The 20,064-nt window shown below is 41.6% G+C and overlaps 1 protein-coding gene across 12 annotated transcripts in view; it reads right to left on the reverse strand.

Annotated features, from left to right (window-relative positions):
* Nucleotides 1–20,064, reverse strand: part of HMBOX1 (homeobox containing 1) — a 109,738-nt gene that overhangs the window by 69,439 nt on the left and 20,235 nt on the right. For 9 of the 12 annotated variants that reach the window (XR_009958054.1, XM_062573302.1, XM_062573300.1 and 6 more), the window contains exon 1: nt 17,209–17,332. The exons of 2 other annotated variants lie outside the window; for them this stretch is intronic. The gene's annotated coding sequence lies outside the window, so the exon portion shown is untranslated. Of the gene's footprint in view, nt 1–4,461; nt 4,501–17,208; nt 17,333–20,064 lie in introns of those variants that run through there. One more of the 12 variants, XM_062573295.1, reaches the window with a different exon arrangement.

Consider the following 20,064-nt stretch of genomic DNA (forward strand, 5'->3'; position numbering starts at 1 on the left):
TGCATTTGTCTCACTTGACATGAAATCATTCTCATTTTAGTTCAGGTTTTTAATACATTCTTGGGATCCACTTCAGTTTTCTTCATTTCTCACTGTATGCAATTAGATGTTCTGAAGTACAGTTCACCCTGATCCACAATTCCCTACAGAAGCAAGAAGGAAGTTATTTGGTAAAAAATGAGGCTGATCTCAATTATTTGGAAAATAAATTGATTTTCTTTTTTAATTTCTTGAGTGAGTCACATAGTGAAAAACAATGCCATCACTTTGTATTTCACTAATACCTTCCTTTGTAAGTTCTTAAAACAGGCTTTACAAACAACAAGTTAAAAGCTCTGTGTCCTTGTGAAAGAGAAATATTGCCATTTTGCAGAACGTAAATCATGAACAGGATAAATCGTTGGCTTAAAGCTAAAAAGGGTAGTATCAGTGGCTGAACACGTTATCTGCTCAAGGATATAGGCCCTGCGAGTATTATGGCCACCAGCTCATGAAATGCTGAAGAACCAAGTGCCAGCTTGCTGATGAACCTGCCACACTGGATGGCGAAGCAAACAGGAGCCAAGTCAGCCCCATAAATGAAGTTCTGCCGCTAATTCCCAACTCTGTGCAAAATTACAACATAATCCTCCAAGTCACAGAAAATCTGACAAATTGAAGTCCCTTCATTAACAGACAGATGTGTGGTTAAAGTCAACTGCTTCTGGTTGGGTTCTACGTGCGCGTGTCTAAAGGCCGTTATGTTTCATTTGTTTCACCCTCTCTATGCTGAGGTCAACATAAAAAAAAACCCAAACCTGTGGATGGCTTAACTTATGTCTAGAAGACATTTTGCCTCAAAGACACCAAGAAATCAAGGATCCATTGCTCCTCTTAGTAGCTTGTTCCAGTGACTAATCACTAGTATCATTAAAATTTTGTACTTGATTTCTACTTTGAACATATCTGGCTTTAGATTCCAGACAATCATTCTTGTTAAGCCTTTCCCTGCTTGATTATAAAGTCCTTTATTTTTGTCAGAAGATGTTCAGACAGGTTGTTGTTTATCCAGTGATATGAAAACTCCAAGTGTTGTATTTGTTTTGAAGCTTAAAGACAAATTCATCTGGGTACAAGCACTAAAGTAGGACTAGCGTCCAAAATACAAAAGCAAATCTAGGACTCTAGCCCATTTTCCCAAAATAGGCCTTAAAAAAAAAAAAAAAACACTCTGTCATATGACTTGAGGATGTGTTACATTTGTGCCCTGGAAAGCAAGGTTAAGAACCCTCTCTAAGCACTGCCTTGCCCTGCCACCTCCTGAGCTCGTGCTGGGGCTCGGCAGTGCGCAGCATCCAGTTTCAGCAGTCACTGCGCTGCGACACGAGGAGGACAGCTGCCTCTCAAGTCTCCAGGCCCTAAGTTCTTTAAATATTATTGCTTTAACTTAGTACATCGATCTGCATCCTGAGCAAGTTCTCATGAAGACCCTCAGAAAGATGCACAACGAGCTCTCCTCAAGAATCATTACCAAGCAAGCAAAGCAGACACCACTGTGCATTTGCTGCAGCTTCTGGGTTATCCCGAACTCCAGTCTGCACACAGTGTGTTAGACCAGCGACAAAGTCACAAGGCATGAATTCCTATAGAGAAGACCATACCCTACAGACAGTTTGAGACCTCTGCACCAAATGGAGACAGAGACCAAGCCTGTTGAAGAATAGAAAAATTCTTAAAGAAACTGCTCAAAAGTTCTCCAATCAATACCATTCCTGGTTTTATTACAATTTTTCTTTTATCACCATTTTGTGTTGCTTTACCAAACTCTACTGCAGCCCAGAAGAAAGGAGTATCTTGGGATTATGGTGAGGAATACAACAGCAGCTTGCCAAGCTCACAGCAGAATATTTTTGACAGGATCTGTCCTCTTCTGCCTCCAAACTCTTACGAAAGGGAAACCACCAAAACAAGCATTTTGCCCCTGGGAAAACTCATGCCTTAATCTTATGATAAAGAAAGCAACAGTTAGCACACACGCACACACACAAAAAAACAAATAAATCATTTCTCCCATAACATTCCTCATGGCAGATCTCTATAGCATGACCAGTCAGTACTGTTTCTATCTCACTTTTCCTCCTCAATACTAACCAAAAGAAGACTTCTTATTCAAATTTAGTGGCATTGTCTAAAGTACAAGACAGAGGTCAGGCTCCAGTCTGAAGCACACTAGTGATCCACCCTCTCTGCAGAGGAGACCTCAGCTAAATCACTAAGTTCCCAAACTCACTCAAAGCTTTCAGGAAAACAGAAAAAGTTCTTCCATATTTCACTGCAAATGACTTCTGAGTTACTTCAGAAGTTCCAGATATGAGACAACACAGTCCCAGTGAGGAGGACACAATTTAGTATCACTTTGTCCTCATCAACAGCTGGAAAAATGATATGGTGTCATCAAGATACATCTCTGGACACACTCCAACAGAGATCCCCAGGCTACATTTTCATTATTGGTTATAAATGAGCTTCAGGCCTAACATATCAAGTACCACCACTGTTGTATCTCCTCAATTTCTGTCTGTTGTCTCTTGGATCATGCCTAAAAACTTGCCTGGAACCAAAGGCCACAGGTGAACCAGTGTTTCCAGCTAAAATTGCAGGTCAGTATGGACAGCAGAAGAATGACAGCAAAGCACAGAAATTTATGACTAATAGTGATAGCTATTGGCTGCTAGGTAGCAAAAACAACTTCTTTAATGATCAAATAGGTTAGCTTAATCCACTTACACCAGTTTGAGTATTTAAATGGATGAGGAAGAATAAGATGGTCACTTACAGATGAGAGCCAACTCAAAGAGACAGTGACTCTCAGCTGAGTGGTTCAGTCCAAAATGTTTGATACTGCACTGCAACAGAGCAGACACGCTCACTAAATCAGGAATGACATTTTAGAAGACAGTAAGCAGGAGCAGACAGTTCAAAGCATAGTATGATCCCTGCCGATTCCTATACAGCTACAACAGATGTAGACCAAAGATTTAAAGCTGCTACCTGCCGGTGGTGCAGATTACACTTTGAATTCTGTGGATACGTACACAATAAGGCATATGTGTTAATCTGGACAAAACTGGGGACTGGGGAGCTGCCAAGTCAAGTCCTTCAGCCCAAGCCTGGACAAAGCATGCAATAAGTAAACGGCTCATTCAATAGAGATCCCAATTAACACCAACTGTGTTAGGAACATAGTGACATAGTAGCACTGGAGATACCAAACTAAAATGAGATGTTTGCGTGCTATGAGTACATCTACATTACAGAATACTGCTAGATTTGAGCATCTCCAGTTACTGAATCTATTCAGGCATTTTTCTGTACCACCCATACCTGAGCAGTTATTCTCATAATTATACTACAATCAAATTTCTCACCACTGGAACTGCTCAAATGAGTTACTATGCAATATGTTGTAGGAGAACTTGACTTTCTTTCCCAAGGTCCTGAAGAGCCCTAAGATTGTCCGTGACCTCTCTCATCAAACCAGCACCAAGTACTGCTTTAGACATGGAGGCATGACTTACCCATATGCAATGGGATGAGGCCTGAGAGCCATAGCACACTACCAACAACAGGAAAGTATCACAACTCCCAGATCTCAGTGGGGACATCACTCAAGTTGGAAGATGACCAGGCAGACCGCACTGCGCATCGTGTGCTGCAAGAGGTGCAAAGGCCACATATGCAGACCAGCGCTACCGACTGCAGGAAGATCAGCGCAAGTAGCAGGAGCGCGGCATCCTGCAGATCTGAGACGGCCAGCAGCAGCCTTAAAAGAGCCATCTAGTCAAGAAAGCTTTTATAAACTAATCCCAGTCTGCCAGCACTAGGACATAATGGAAATATTGGAAAATGTACCTTTTCCATCAATGTCTAGACAATGACTAACACAGGCTACTAAAATCAGAGCCTAATGAGCTTGGAGTTTGATCTTGAAGTCGTGCAGGTTTGAGTTGAATACTGTGACTTTCCCACATTTTACTTAAAATAGCAACAGTCTTTTAAAGACTGGTCTTCCTCTTTGGCTACCAATTCCTCTCAAAGCAGCAGCCTACTTGTTTCAAAGAGGATGTGAATGTCCATCACAAAAACTAATGCTCAGTCACTACTTAGACCTTGGTCAGTCATGAGTGCCAGCATGAGAGGCACTACAGCTATATGACACTCCCAAGAAAATGCAGTGTTTATCTGACTAGACCCGCAGAGACTTTATTTCGCCCGTGACTCTCAAGGGGACCTCCATCCAGCTTTATCTGAGTGGATGCCACCAAGTCCTCTTTACTAGAATCCCAGGAATCGTACCTGGTCCCAGGTCACTGGACAGAGAGAGATGTACTGCAGGACAAGGGTACAGCATGCCCTTGGCAGGCACAAAACCGCTACTACAAAATTCTATGAGAATACAGAGATGCCCAATGCAAGACTCACATTTTCAGCTGAAGTGATCCGAAGAACCTAAGTCCAGTTGCCAACCTGGTAAAAGAAACGAGGAAATGTATCTGCCACCACTGGTACTAGGAACAAGCAAGGAATAGAAATAAGAAATGCCTTAAATCCATTATTTTTGCATTGATTGTATGCGTGTCAGACAGCAGCAAACACAAAAAAAGTATTAAGAGGAATGTGCCATCGCTTAACAATAGCAAACATTTAGTGGAGATTTATCTTAGCAATAGCTTTTGGATTTTAGATGGTCTTCACTTTTACCCCAAAAAGTAAGATGACAGCATGCTGTACAACCAATAAACTCGTCAGCAACTTTTAAAAGCATTAAATAGCGTTATGAAAAGCTCTACGGGCTTTCGGCTGCTTGTAATAAAATAAGCATGCAATCTCTTTTCATCCCTGAACAAGTTTGCATAAAATTGTGCCACAAAAGGAGACTACAGGTGTTACAGTCTCACCATCTGCCCTCTGCCTCATAACTGAAGGTAAATTTGATGGACACTCATGGGTTGTTCAGCTCAGAATATGATTTGTTGTCTGTCCACCAGTGATCTTGTGACTGGGTTGGGATTGGAAGATGTTCCCTGATTAGAGCAGCAGATCAAACAGGTGTCTCTGCTGCTGTCTGTCCCACTCCTTCATCAAATGGTTGTGCTTAAAATACTGATCTGTGTCTCTCTACCCTCCCTTCCTGTCTTTCTCTTTTTCTCTTCTCTCATCACCCAGAGTTTCATCAGGTCAGTCTCTCTAAGGTGTTATCCATCACAAGCAAACAGTCAGATCCAAGTTCTCTTTTTGATGTGCTTTGCCAGAAAGCCTGTGGGGCTCTTCCATCCCTGCAGAAGTACATGGTTCAGCAGATGCAAATGAAAGTGCAATTTCTTTTGTCCAAGGTGAAGTTGTAGTCCGGTAGATTTATTTTCTGGGCACTCCATTTTCTTACTTCCACCCACTAGCTGATTTAGAAGATACAGAAATGACTTGAATCAACAGACTAGCAGTGATGAAACTGTTCCAGTTACACTGGAATTATGAAAAATCAAGAATGCTTAGCATTCAGCAAAACGCAGTCTTTATTTCAGGGTTTGGGAAGCTTTGGAGAATGCTTAGCTTTTTAAAACAGTCCACTAGAAAAGGGAATAGTATTTTCAGGCTGAGGTGAAACATGGCCTATCCATGGAAAAGGAGCTGTTTGTTTTCATAGTATTTCTGTTTTGTGATTATTTGCTGATTGAGTAGCGCACAAAGGAGAGTAAGAGACTGTTAAACTATAGGGCGCCTAGTAAAAGTTTGCCTTGTACAGAAATCTCACACGTTCTTTTATATTTCTGCCCCCCCCCCCAAAAAATTCTTAGGCATCTAGAAGAAGTGGTTGCAATATTCAAGCAAACCTCAGCCAGATGCTCAGGCAGGACCACTCAACAGCACAGATTCCCTACCCATCCCTTCAGCCTGGACGGCATGGAGATCACTTGCAGGCTCAGTATTACTCTTCCAAAGGACTTTTCCTGCTCAACGCAGTAACAGGGGTTTATACGAGTGACCGTCTGGAACGGCGCTTAACAACACTAATAGGAGAGTTCCAACAAATCGGTAGTTTGGCAATTGCAAATACAGCAATACATGCCGAAATATGTGCTCATGCTTGCTAAACCTGTAACCCAAGTTTTCTCCCCCCGCAACCCCCGTTAATAAGTGGTTTAAATTTAGGAAGGGTGATTCACTCAGTGCAGGTTTGTTTGATTTAGTTTTTTTTTTCACTTGGAATCCATCTTGCATGACATCTAACAGGAAGATTAGAGGAGACACACAGAATCTGGCTTTCTAAACAACTAGTCCATTAAAATACAGTATCTTCCATATTTTTATCACAACCTAAAAATCTCTAACTTGGCAATTTGCTCATGCAGTAAACAGCAGCAGATACTTACCCAGCTCATACTTGAGTGTTTCTTTCTCCCTAAGCTGTGTTCAGGACAAAAAAGATCCATTCCCAGTGGTCCTAAGTCATTCCCAATCCCCAGAAGATCAACTCCGTCATCACAGTCAAACTCCCGTGCTGCTCTCAACACCTAACTAGGTTAAGAACCAGTCCTCTGCCTTGTACTAACTAAGCTTAGAGGCAGGGAACATGCACTCATTTGTGCATTTCGCTTAAAACAACACCCCCCCCCCCACACACACACCCTACTTTGGGGCTTTGATTATGGACGCCTCTATTTCCACTGGTTTGCTGATCTCATTTGTAGCTTGGGGCCCAAAACTCACACTCTTTGCTGCAGACCCAGAGGAATTAAGCTGAGATTCACTGCCCAGCCAGCAGCGTGCTGGAAGGCTATAAAGGTTTAGCCTCTATGCTCTACCTGCCACAGAGACATGGCTCCGTTTCAGCAGAGGAAAACCCTGACCACAGTTGCACAACTCTGGCAGGTGACTCACGAGGTACAGGAGGTACCTGGGAAGCAAGCAGGCAGAAGAGCGAATGTCACAAGAAGCTTTGGGACAGGACTGTAGGACCATTACGGCAAAGCTTTGCTAAATATATCTGCAGTGCAAAGTAGGTGGGTCAGAACATACCTCCAAGAGAAATCCATATTTGGAACCATAGCCCAAGTGGCAAGCTATATGTTCAAAGCAGGTATAAGCACAAGCATAATGGCTTTAAGCAAGAACACTTGAAGGATTTGAGTCTCCTCCCCTCCGCACAAACCTAAACTCAGAAGTGGAAAGCAAGCAGTCTCCACAGTCTCAAACGAGATTATTTAGCAAGCTGGGAACCAAATCAAGTCTCTGAGCTACAGCCTCTCACCTGCAACTGGGCTGAGACTCAGCAACTCATTCCACATGTGACACACAAACCTGCCCAAACTGCAAATGGTTTAGTTGGTTATTTCTTGAAAGCACACTACTCTCAGAAACACACAAAACAGAATACTAATTTCAAAGGACAAAGAGTAGAAAAAAAGTTTTTTTAATGGAGAATTCTGAAAAACTGATGCATTTTGTTGGACAATAATAGAATTGTGTTGAATTCCCTTAGAACTGGAAATCTAGCTTCAGCTCTGGGAGTATAGTGGAAGTGTTGATAAAAGCCAAAATTGCAGAACATTTGGAAATGCATAATTTAGTAGAGGACATCTAGTACAGATTCATAAAAGGAAGGTCATGCCTGACAAATCTGCTGAAATCCCTTTTATTATACGACCAAATCGTTAGGTTGGACAAGAGTGAAACGGTGGACATAAGTTATCAGTATCTCAGGAAAGCATTTGATTTTGTACCACTCAGACTGATTTACAAAGTCATAAAGCATCATCCAGGGGAAAAGAACTGAAATGGACTGAAGAACATTTTAGGGGTAGGAATGACAGAAGCAAGTCAGTAAGCAGAAGCTGCCTGCAACAGAGAGGTATAAAAGTCGATCATTTGCTTAGTACACAAAAATAGGCTCTGAGGAAGGTAAAACTTCTGCTTAGCTACTATTTTAGAGCCAGGAACACCTGAGTCTGGTGACAGAGCTGCAGGAAAGTATTGTTTGGGTTTAGTAAATTGGGAGAAAATAGGTGCAGTAAGACGGATGAGCTTGGGTTGGCTTTTGGCAAATGGACACGAGAGGTGCTGCACCAACCTGTAGAATTTACTTGGGCTGCTGATGATGTCCAAAAGGACCCTCTGGCTGGGAATCTACATTTATTTTAAGGAGGGTTCAATACTTTAATGGTCATTAATAAAATCTGCAGCTATGCATGTTGTGATAATGATATGGGTAATTAAATCTGAAGCTTCTGGGAATTAAGCTGATAGCCTGAAAGGGTCAAAAAGAAAACCCTGCTTGTACTTAATCACCAGAACAGCTTTGCAAGTTGGAGAGGTGCATTAACTGTCCAGTATTGACCACTACTTGACACACAATGCTATATTAAACAGACTTATGAATTGATCCAACCTGACTCTTCAGAAAAATTACTAATATTTCATGCAGGATACACCAGCAGAAAGTCTTCCTGGACCTGCAACAAATCCGTTCAGTTTATCTGAGGGGAGCTTTGCAGGAACCAATTCTGAACAAGCAAAAAGCACTACTCTGGTTATCACTAGCAGCCCAAAGTCTTGCAACATCAGCCTGCAAGAACTGCCATATATCCTCATCTCTGGTAGACCAGAGCTGAGGTTTGTTGCTTGACGACAACACAAGGAGTTTTTGTACTTGTGTTCTCTCTCCTACGAAAATAAGCAAATATTTGCAACGTCTCCCTGAGCCAAGGGTAACGTTCTCCACGTAGAACTGAGCGCCAGCAACCTGCTATCTGGCTCAAGGTCACCTGTGATGAAGATGAGAGCAGAACATGGCTCTTGCGATGCCTGCTCTTGTGCTCTGAATACCAGGCCATAGCGTTGCTGCCACCACCTGTGGGGAGAGCCTTTCAATCTTGATGGCTGTCAAAACCCAGCTGCTTTTATGAGCACTAAAATTAACTTTAAATAAACTTTAGTTAAAAAAAAAAAAAGTTGCAGGAGAACAGGTGGACTCCTGTGACGCCAGAATTTTTCAATGCACAAAGGATCTTTCATCTCGCTGTTCTGCACAGCACCTTTAAATAGTTTTCTACATAAAGGCATGATATGCAAGAGCAAAAGAATAATGGAGAAACAGTAATCCCTAACAGATCAACTGTGCTTTATCTACACAGATTCTGCTTTCATAAAAGCAGAAAGGAAAGAGGAGGAAGAAAAAAAAATACATTCTTATTGTTTTCTGAAGCTTAAAATAACCACAAAGTGAGAAAAATCAAAGCTGTTCCACAGAACAACTAGGAAAAATAAGAGCGCAGTGAGCATTTGAGGAAGACGGTAAATGTAAAAAGATAGAATTAGAGATGGAGAGTGCTATGGTCACCATGTTTAGGTCCTAAATTTGGTCTATGTTGAAGCCAGAGTAGTTTAAACAGGAAACACCCGCTAGAATGTGTGCGCCCCATATACAATTATAGCTGTCATTGGCAGCAAAGGCTATGGTTAGGGCTACCGTTACACACTCTGTTTTCGCTTGCTAACTTCTATGAAAATTTCCCCTTTTCAAATATATAATGCAACAGAACAGACAACTTCTGGAGGAAATCTGCTAACTGTAGGAGGCTGAGGGAAAAGGGATGCGAAAAAATTAGCAGGAGACCGGCAAAACTGCCATCGGTTTGGTCTTCCGGCCAATTGATCCGAGAGCATTTCCTCTTCCGGAAACAAGCAGAAAACACAACATTCATGCTCAGGCTTAACACAAGGTCCCACCTTGGTGCTAGCGGGAAGAAGGAAGAAAGTGGCCAAGATGAAAGCTGGCAAAAGATTTATTTATTCCTCACAAGAGAACGCAGAAGAAGTTTTGCGTTTTCCAGAGCACTGAATTCTTCTGTGACGTCTCCGGGCTCTTAACCTACCTCCCATAGTCCTCAAACCAACCCAACGCCACATCTGGAGTTTGCATGTACCTTTTTTTCCCCCCTCAGGAGCCTGAAGTATCTGCTGTACTGAAAGCCTAGTCGCAGCACAGCCTATTTTCCAAAATCCCTCTGCACGAGTGTTTCTGGGAGCTGCTTTCGTGCTCGCAGCTCTTTATCCTTCCTTGAAGTCAAGTAGTCTTAAGGTATCCACTTGCTCCTTTCCAAACGGGTCAGGTACCTCCTGGCTCAGACGGCAGTTCAAAAGAGCGTGTCTCCGAGCAGGGGTGACTTGCCTTCAAAGCTGCAGCAATAATGTGATGAACAGAAACCATCTGAAGAATTATTCCAGCCCTGACTTTCATCATTTCTAGACATGTCTTTCTGTTACTCTGTCTCTATGCTACACCCTAGCTTTTCAAAGATCAGAGAAGACTCTTCATGATTTGCCATTCAAGACTTCTGGAAGTCCTGTTTTTCTTTTAATTTTGGTTTAAAATATAGAAGCAAACTATATGGAGATCATTCACCCTACTCTATCCAGCCCCACTGCTTAGAAAAAAGAGAGGAACTGCTGAAAAAAGGCAAGACCCTGGTAGTTTCACATACATGCATCATTCAGATACTAATTAAAGTTAAGATGGTTAGCAATTAAAAAAAAAAAAAGACTTTCCACAACGTGGATGCATGCTCCTATCTGCTCCGCTGCTGGCCACTCTGGTACAGCGGATGGGAAGAGCCCTCCCAAATGTGCTTCACAACGAAGGGCTGCATCGTCCACAGCAAAAACTGCGCCTTCCCCTTACGTCCTGCTGCCTTTAACGAAGGGCTGCTGCAACCCAGATTGCTAACAAGTTTCTAAGAGTAATAAATAAAAAAAAAAAAAAAAAAAAGAGTCTGTGAAATATCTACAGTGCACAGCTGATATTAACAGCTGGCAATGCCAACAAAAAGCTTTTGCTGCTGTTTTAATTTAGTCCTAATGCATACATGTTACTAGCCTACAATTTTAAAAATGATTATAGGAAAAAAAAATGTTTTAAATTCATTCTTTACTTGGATTTTGATCCTGAACCTTTAGCTAAGGCTCCTGGCCTCCCCCATGCATGTGTATACTGCTCAGAGTGAAATCCCAACCCACTCAAAGACATGCACATCAAAATCCAGAGAGGAATTTCCATGCAGGCTTTTGGACCTACCACCCTCCTCATGTTACCGTTTTGCACTAAGCTGGATAGGCAGCACCTTGGAAAGTTTATCTTCACATCTAAGAACTGAAAATTTTGAACTGCATTACTCAACAGAAGTATCCAAGTTTGGAAACTGGACCTCCACCAGAGGATGGGAAGATATATAAATCAACACATCAGTCCTAAAATATAAGAACTACCATTTGATGCAATATGCCAAAAATAAAATGTGAGCTTCTCTAGACAGTCTGCAACAGGCAATTATCTAAAAAACAATTTTTCACAAAGTTCTGCACATTCTTGCTGACTAACAATTCTGCTGCCAAGCAGAAGAGAGTGTAGGATGATTTTTCTTCCTCTTTTTTTTACAGTTGTAAGAATATTATCCAAACTACTGACTTAAAGAGACACTTTCAAGTCATTTATTAAATAGATCTTTATGATTCTTTACATCCAGTAATTTTATGTGTTGATACAATCTTCTGTTACATAAATCTCTGTCCCCATCCACAAAAGGATACTATTCATTAAGCCAGTTTAAACCTCAGTTTAAATATGACTTAACATTGAAAACAGAACTAAATTCCCCATGATTACAGTTAGTCATATAATTTGAATAACTACTGGAAGACACTCAGAAGTTAGTGCTCTTAGACTGCTGCAAGAGCCTCTAGAGAACAGGACAAATCAGCAGGTTTTAAAGGGGGTTGGAGACTACAAACTACACCTCTCCCTCAATTTCCACCTTTCTAAATAAGCAATAAATCATTTTTAGCATGTAAGTGAATGCAAATTCACTAGATGCACCTGTTAAGAGCGTTCGCTCTCATCTGGTAGCGGAGAGATAGATTGCCCTAGATCCACTTTGTATTAAAAAAATCTGATTCTCCGTAGGTCCAGACAGGTGAAAGGGACGAGAAGTCCCTGTAAGATGTTGACTATCAGACAGGAATGGGCCCTTAAAACAGTTCTTTATTAAAACAGTTCTTTAAAAGCAAAAGCACGGGGGAGGGAGGTGAGGGGGAAACAGGCCAGTGAGCTTGGTCAGTCCCACAACTTGCCCCCACTTGCTGGCATTAGGATACTTGGACTATATGCAATAAGCCCTACAACTGAAGTTATGATGCATATAGTTTACTATCTCCCAAAGTTTAAAGGGGCTGTACTTGGGGTTATTTTTTTCTCCTCCCTTCACTTTTGATACCCAGACACTGGGTAGGGCTGCTGCCTAGAGAGCAGGTCGAGTCCCTTAACTGAACCATTTAAGGATCTGAAAAAAGAAGTGGGATACTTTAACAGCCTTTCTCCCGCCCCCTCTAGATTTTCTGTAGAATCCAGACCAAAAAATTAAACATTTAGCAGTTCTCTGCCCTCGCATCCAGAGTTATCATTTGCTCTTAAGAGTTCCTGCTCCTGGAGTCATAGCATAGACAACACTGTCTGTAATCAAAAACAAAACTTAAAAATTCCCAACCTGCACAGTTTTTGTGGTTCCAAAGAAAAGCTGAGAAATATAAAGCGAATAAATACAGAACCAACCCCTTAATTTCACCATTGCCTGATTTAAAAGAAACATTTTTGTACATTTGGGGTCATAAACAGCAATCATCAGTTAATATCAAGAGATTATTCATGCCTAATACCTGCCAAATTGTGGCTTGAGAATATAAAGTGATTGTCACCAAAAAAAAAAAATCTTCACTGGTAAAAGGGAGCTTAGAGCCACTCTCACCCGTGACTGAGCAGCCACGGCACCAGCAAGCTGCCTCACCAAGAAGAGGTGCACAGCGGACAAGCTGCCAAAAGCAGGTCAGGTAAAGGGGTCTATGGAGAGAACCAGTAACACGGAGACATCCAGGCAGAGGTCGAGTCGGGATGCCCAAGGTCCTGAACTCGATCACGCAGCAGACAAAGCTGAAGCCCTCAACAGACTTCTGCCTGCAGCATCAATCCTTCTTCAGCTGGATTCTTGCAGCAATTAGAGATTGGACAGCAGGCTGGTCTGACCCAGTAGGGATATCTCGTTCTTAAATGGCCTGGCTCCACGAGCCAGGACGCGTGAATATATTGTAAAACATGTCAGAAAAGTCAGAAAAGCCTCGTTCTACATCTACAAGGAGAAAGCTGACACCGTAAGTCAACATCCCCTTGGCTTGGGGGAGAAGGGGAAAGACGCACGCATGCAAATAGATTGGATCACAGCCGTACGACTGCTCTAAAGCTATCTAGCAAGATTTACCTCCAACATTAACACGTCTTCATTTTTGAAATAATACATGGAAGCACCCCATTTTTCACTAGCTGATGTCACACTTGAAATAACAAAACAGCCTAAGTAGTTAACAGGCTACAAAATTCAACATGATTTCCAGGCAGCATTACAGAGCTGCACAGAGTAACACTGTGTACCCATTAACTCCAAGTCCACAACTTGGCCAGAATTTGTTTTGCTGCATTACAGCCAAATCACTTTTTGTGTCCGTCTTCCTCCTACGTGGGACTGCCTTAGCAGAACAGGATGCCAATGCTAAAAGCACCGACTGTCTGCGACTTTACCATCTTTGATTAAGTAGGCCCTTTTATTGCAGGATCACTCAGACTTCACAGATCACTGTTGCTGTGTCTAGGTGACCCTACTGGTAGGAAAAGCCTACAGTAACTCAAGGAAGAGCAGACAGATTACTCAGCCCCATCATGTGAGCTATTCTGGAATCCCAGCTCAGTTAGAAATCACTTTCCTGACACCAAGTTTCTGCTGAAAGTTAGCTGACCACTACTTGTACTCCCTGCAGCAGATACAGAAAGCAACATATTCCTCATTCCCTTGCAAGAACTTCCACATCGAGTTTGAGCAACTCTTGGCAAGCGGGTGGGTTATTCAAGGCTTCACTTTGAATTAGTCTTCACCCTATCCTTCCTCTGTAAAAGTCCTCCCACAACTCACATTACCTGGCCATCCTCGTACCGCAGTATTCCCAGCTCCCACGCTATCCTCACAGCATTCTGCTTCCAGTCCACATTCCCATCTCACTTCTCCTTGCCTGTCCAGCTGAGCAAGACAGTAAGTGCTACAGCCAGGCAGGAACTACAGGCACGTTGATTGATTAACAGTGGTCAGAGATGACACATTCATCCACATACTCCCAGATCCTCATTTTTGAGGGACCAGATATTTACTAGCATCAAGAATCAAATGAGCAAGAAATTCTGACAAGGTTGCACCATTTACACACTTTTGAAAACCTGCATTTAATCTAGAATAAGCGGCATCTCAGAACACTTTCTAAATTTAAGTAAATTCCTGGGCACATCTATAACAAGTAAAAACTGGTTGCTGTATTTCATTGCTAAGTTACACACTACTATTTCTAGGAGAACTTGCTACCTTTCCATTTCATTTTACATGTTAGTTCCTGAATTACAAGTATGTGAAAGCAGCAGTTATCACTCAACTTCTCTTTACCATTTGTAATCTGCTATTTCTGTTCTGTCTTATTTTTGCCCTTTTCTCCCCTAAGTGGACACCCCAACACATATAAACAGCCCCAGTTTGTTGCGAGAGCCGTCAGCCTATACTTTGCATTCAGATATGTACAAAGCTTTTTTTGGAGATAGGGAATTAAAATCTAATCTAGAATGTGGGACATCAGTACCCAAGAACATAACAGATTTCTCTAGTTTATCGTAAGGTCATACCAACTATGCATTTCCTCCTCTTATTTTCAAACAGAGCTGTACAGCAAAAGTATTTTGCATTTATATACTTTTTTCCATTGGAAAAAAAAAACATTTTGTAACTTTTTAAACAAAGGCTTATATCTGAAACCATCTGGTAAGGGTACCGTTTTGCCATTTCCAGCAGCAGTCAGCTGAATGATGGACGGTGAAGCCGTTTCTCATGGCATCGCCAAGGAGGACAAAAGGCAGCAGATGAATGACCAGGCAACGCAGAATTCAAGTGAAGCCCAGTGTGACAAAGTGTTGGGATGCCACTTTGGGCCCCAATTTATAGTATAGCGTGTTCAACACTCAAGTGCTGTTAAATCACCAGAGTGAGGTGTACATTTTAAGCTAGCACCAAAGTAGAAACTACATTCTGAAGAAAGCATCTTTTTTCTAGGAAAAAAGAGGTCCTGCAGCAGCTTCCAGCTGAACAGAGATGCTACAGCAGAGCACAAGGAGAATACTGTAAGAAGCATCACTGAAGGTTTGATAGCGCTGAGCAGGAAAGGAGGACAGACATCGAGGTCTTCACCCAAAACTGTTGCCTTTCTCCCTAAGGATATCTGCACCATACTTGACAACATAGAGAAATAAGCAAGTAGTTCATTATTAAAGGAACTACATTGCCTTTTTCCATGTGACAGAATAACCTGTCATCATCTAACCAATTTTAATAAATAGAAAAGCTAAACACATTAGCATCTTCTGCCTGTTCTTATCCAGAATTGATTATCTCCTCTCTAGGGCTTCAAGAGGCCTTCTGTCTTGTGGTCAAGGGAGAGTAAATAAAAGTATGAAAGACTTTTTTTTAATTACAGGAAAAATCCAACTGCATCTGCTTGCCTTGATAGTCTTCTGAATTTAAACAGTGACCAAACCACTTGAACTTGTCTGCAAGACAGACATACTCTACATAAAATACGTTAAAGCTCCTCGGAGAAAAAAAGTTATTCAATACGTATTCCACAATTAAAGCTAGCTTAACACATTTTTCACCTTGATGACCAAAGCTAGAATAAATGTACTATTAAAAAATTGCTAGGAAAATATCTATGTTCATCTTCAATTTCAGAAGGGAAGATTAAAAAAAGATTTTGAATTGCGTTTTTTAAATTTGCTTTATAAAGGTCTATTAAAATTCTGATAAACTATTCCAGAAACAAACTCTGAGTGCTAAACCACTTCCGACCTCCTCGTGCATGTAAGGAAGACTTTGCTCAATTTAGTTTATTAATCTAATTCAGCTCAGTGACTCATTCATTCAAATGCTGAATAACTGGGAGGGTTTATTTTTATTTATTTATTTAAAAGAAAGGCAGCAAAACTTGTTTTCCTCTTCTAATCTGTGAATAAAAAGGAGGTAAGAGAGTAAGATCTGCTAGCTCTCAAACCTTGAAGGACATGGTATCCAGAAACAGTTCAGTTCACTAACTGCAGATAATGCTTTCTTTGTTTAACAAATCAGTTTTTAAATGTAAAACATTTGAGAATGCCTTCGTCTTTTTTTTTTTTAAAAAAAAAAAAAAGCTGGCATTTTAAGATAGCTTCATTTAAACTCAAACTTCAAAGCAGTGAGGTTTTTTTTTTTAACATTCAGTTCGAATCTCATCTATATAGAGCTCAGCATAAATTGTGAAGGAAGTAACCATTTAATTAAAAAAAGCACAGTTTGCCATTTTAGGTGAAATGTAAACATTAAGAATTTGAATTAGGACTTGAACAATTACGTACCTGCATATATTCCTGTCCCTCTCATTCTGGCAGATAAGCATTTCCCCCCTCCCGCCTGAAGAAACAAACCAAAATTAAGAAGCATACTTGTTTGCAAGTAAACAAGCTTCAAATAGTTACCAGCCAATGGAAAAGGGAGGAAAAACCAAAAATAAGACCAAAAAACTCCCAAAATGTCCTTAGAAAAATAATGAAAGTGCAATCCCAAAACAAGATTAAAATCAATGATTTAAATCAAAGCTTCCCTCTTGCTGATGTAAATCAAAGTGATTTAAATCACCAGTTTTGATCAATTCACTCATTTGCATAACCGTGATTATTTATCCCTTCAAATGCCATCTTGGGGCCAAACTTAGTTGGATATTTCTTCGTATCTAAATCCACTGAACATAAATAACGGTGTTGTGTTTTTATTTAAAAGTTCACAAAATTCACTATCAACTCAGATGTTTCCATTACCGATTTCTAATCATGTTTGGGATGCCGAAGTGGTTTAAAGACGAACGAACGCCCGTTCTGCAGTAATCCCAAGTAAAACCAGAACTGTATTTCTGCTGACGGTGCCTTTATAGATAGCCTCACTATCAACAAACAAGAAAACATGCTGATGGGGCAAACAAGTGTTTACAAGATCCCTTCAGCCCATCAATTACCTTTAATACAGTCGGGTAGCTGGGGGCTATTGATCTTCAGTGGTAAATTTTCACAGCGTGCTGTTTTCCTGCATTGATCATTGGACCGAAGCAGGGATTAACATAGCGCAGGCTTCACTCCATTAAGGAAAACTGCCTTTCCTAAAGGCAACAAAAACATTAGCTAGAACCTTATGCTCAGGAAAGTTGGAGTCTCCTCCCAGGTCTCCCTGCAGCTACTTCAGTGTTTCCCCATATGAAGCATTTCTGAGACCATCTTTGCCAGGCATCATCATTTTGGCCTAGTTCCCTCAACCCTCAGACTCTTCACCTGAACTCTTTTGGATTTTCTCTTCTTTCCTGTATCCTGCAGTTCTCACGGGGGAGAGGTACAAGGGGGAATGGGAATGCTGGAGGCACCAGAAGGGAGAGAGCGTTCTAAGAAAACTTTGAATCTTACTAATTCAACAATTCAAGTACAGAGGGACAGAAGAGGAGTTTGCTGCTAGGAAGTTGGGTGATGCTCTGCATGCGCAGCATTTTACACATATTACAACTCTCACAAATGAAGAGTAAACATTGAGTACATTTACCTTTTATTGGTATACAGAAAAGCAAGACCATCTCTAGAGTACAAAGTAGGGTTTTTTTTAAATGCAAACACTTTGAGGCAACAAAGCTAGTAACTGTGTCGTGGTCATTTTGAGCCAGTTATGTTTTAAAGCATTACAGTACTTCAAAGAAATAGTTCCTCATGTAAAGGTGCCATTCTGCAGAGATCCCAGTTCGGGATTGCACAGTGGTGCAAGCTTTGCCACTTAGGAGAGTCCCAGTGGATTTCTCAGGATTACTAGCATACTACAGCATTTTCAGGATCAAAGTTTAAAACGGTAACTCCAACACAAAAAGAACACCATCCAAACAAGAAGTGAAAGGAAAAGGAATCTTTTCCCAAGAAAACCATAAAGCTCTCCATCCTAATCAGCTTTAGGCCTCTGACTTCAAATTAGGAGGGAAGGAGCAAAAACCAAATACTTTACTCGTTAAACAGATTTAAATCCATGCATTTACAAACTACGTATTTATCACTAATTTGTGAATAAAACATGTAATAGAAAAAAAAAAAAGACATTTTTAGGTGAACAAACTCGGAACAAACTAAACCCACTGTTGGTTGTCTTTCGCTCTGTTCTGGACTTTCCAGGCATCTATTTGTTCCAAAACTGGACAAAAAAAAGGAGGAAGTAAACCTAAAGTATCCCCTAAGCTAACAAAAGAAAACTCAAACTCACTCCAAATCGGTCTACTCAAAACAATGTTTTTCCAAGTATTTTTAGCAATGAGATAGAGCGTAGTCCATTTCAGCAAACGGTCCAGCCACAAGAAGCAGGAAAAGTTAATATTCTGAAAGCAAGAAGCAGCTATTACAGCTATGTATAGACATTCCTGCCTCAAGATTTCAGAAATTCATTCCTCAGTACATTCAGCAAAGCAGAATTGCCATAAGCTGATGCCTTGATTTGTTTCCTAGCACTTTTTTTTTCTTACTCCTCACAATTTATTTTTAACTACAGCACAGAAGTCGCATCTGTCGAGACTGCTCTTTTTGCAAACTCCGAGCTCCTGCTCCAGCAATCGCAGCGTGACTTTGCTATCTTGCCTTCAACACAATTCAAATCATTCCTTACTCCCAACTTCTACGCACTAATTCCCGTTTCCGAGTTTACGGACTGCAGCTCTGCCATCCACTCGGTAGCCACCGCTTTGTCAGTAAAAGGATGTGCTGCTGCCATCTTTAGTATGTCCCACATGAGCTCAAAAGGAGGATTTAGCAGCAGTAGATGGTCTATGTTTAACTTGCATTTAAAGCCTTTAAAAAGTTAAAGGAGTACTATGAACGATGCCAGGGCAAGCATTATCTAAAAAGATAAACAAGCTTAAAATAGCAGGCAGAGCGCCCTGCATCCTTCAGCAGAAGCAATTTAAGCAGCTCCTTTCCAGGGAGCTTCTAGAGAGCCATCCCCAAAACTTAAGGAGCAGGCATAACAAAAACCCAAACCAAATCCTACCACTTCGGAAGTGAGGGACATCGGGTGGACACCACCTCAGGAGAAGGGCTCACTCTTAAGCACGCTACTTCTTTTCTGGGAGCAGATTTCCAAGTCAGAAGCATGTCACTCTCAGCTATAGGGCTCCCCCCAGCCCCCCGACACACTTGGCAGTGGCACACCGGGCCAGAAGGTGGGCGACACGGCCGATACACGGCACCGGGAGACACGGCAGGAGAGCAGCAACAGCAGCAAGTGCACCCGCAGCTGGACGCCCCCGAGTCGGAGGCTCTGAGAGGGGACACCTCAGGGCAGCACGGCTCCTTCCTTCCTTGCCCCTGGTCCCATGTAACACCAACGGCCTGATCCCAGAGGATGACCCAAACCTGGAATACGGGGCCACAGAGCAAAATTGATGCCACAGCGCCAGGCTGCAAGCGCGTGAGTGGCAACCTCAACGAGCAGAAGAGACCCAGGCAAGCGCAGGGTACCGAGAGCTCGGGGTCTGCTGCGACACGTGCTCTTGCTCTTCCACGTGCAGCTGCGATACTCACAGTCACGGTACATCTGCATCGCTGCAGAGTCATGCGGATTGAAAAAGGGGAAAAAAAAAAAAAGAACCAAAGCTTTAAAATTACTTTCCAGTTTAAATACTTTTTAAATCGATAGTTTCAACATTTTACTCCAGGGCATAATTCCCCCTCCCCCTTCTTAAAAAGGGAATCTAAATTAGTCAAGTGAATAAGATAAAACTTCTGCAAAACATTTACATAGGAAAAAAAGAATATCAAGGCACTGAACTAGTGGAAGTCACTCAGTAAGCACTGGG

This window comes from Rhea pennata, chromosome 3 (assembly GCF_028389875.1).
Source record: "Rhea pennata isolate bPtePen1 chromosome 3, bPtePen1.pri, whole genome shotgun sequence".
Lineage (NCBI taxonomy): Eukaryota > Metazoa > Chordata > Aves > Rheiformes > Rheidae > Rhea > Rhea pennata.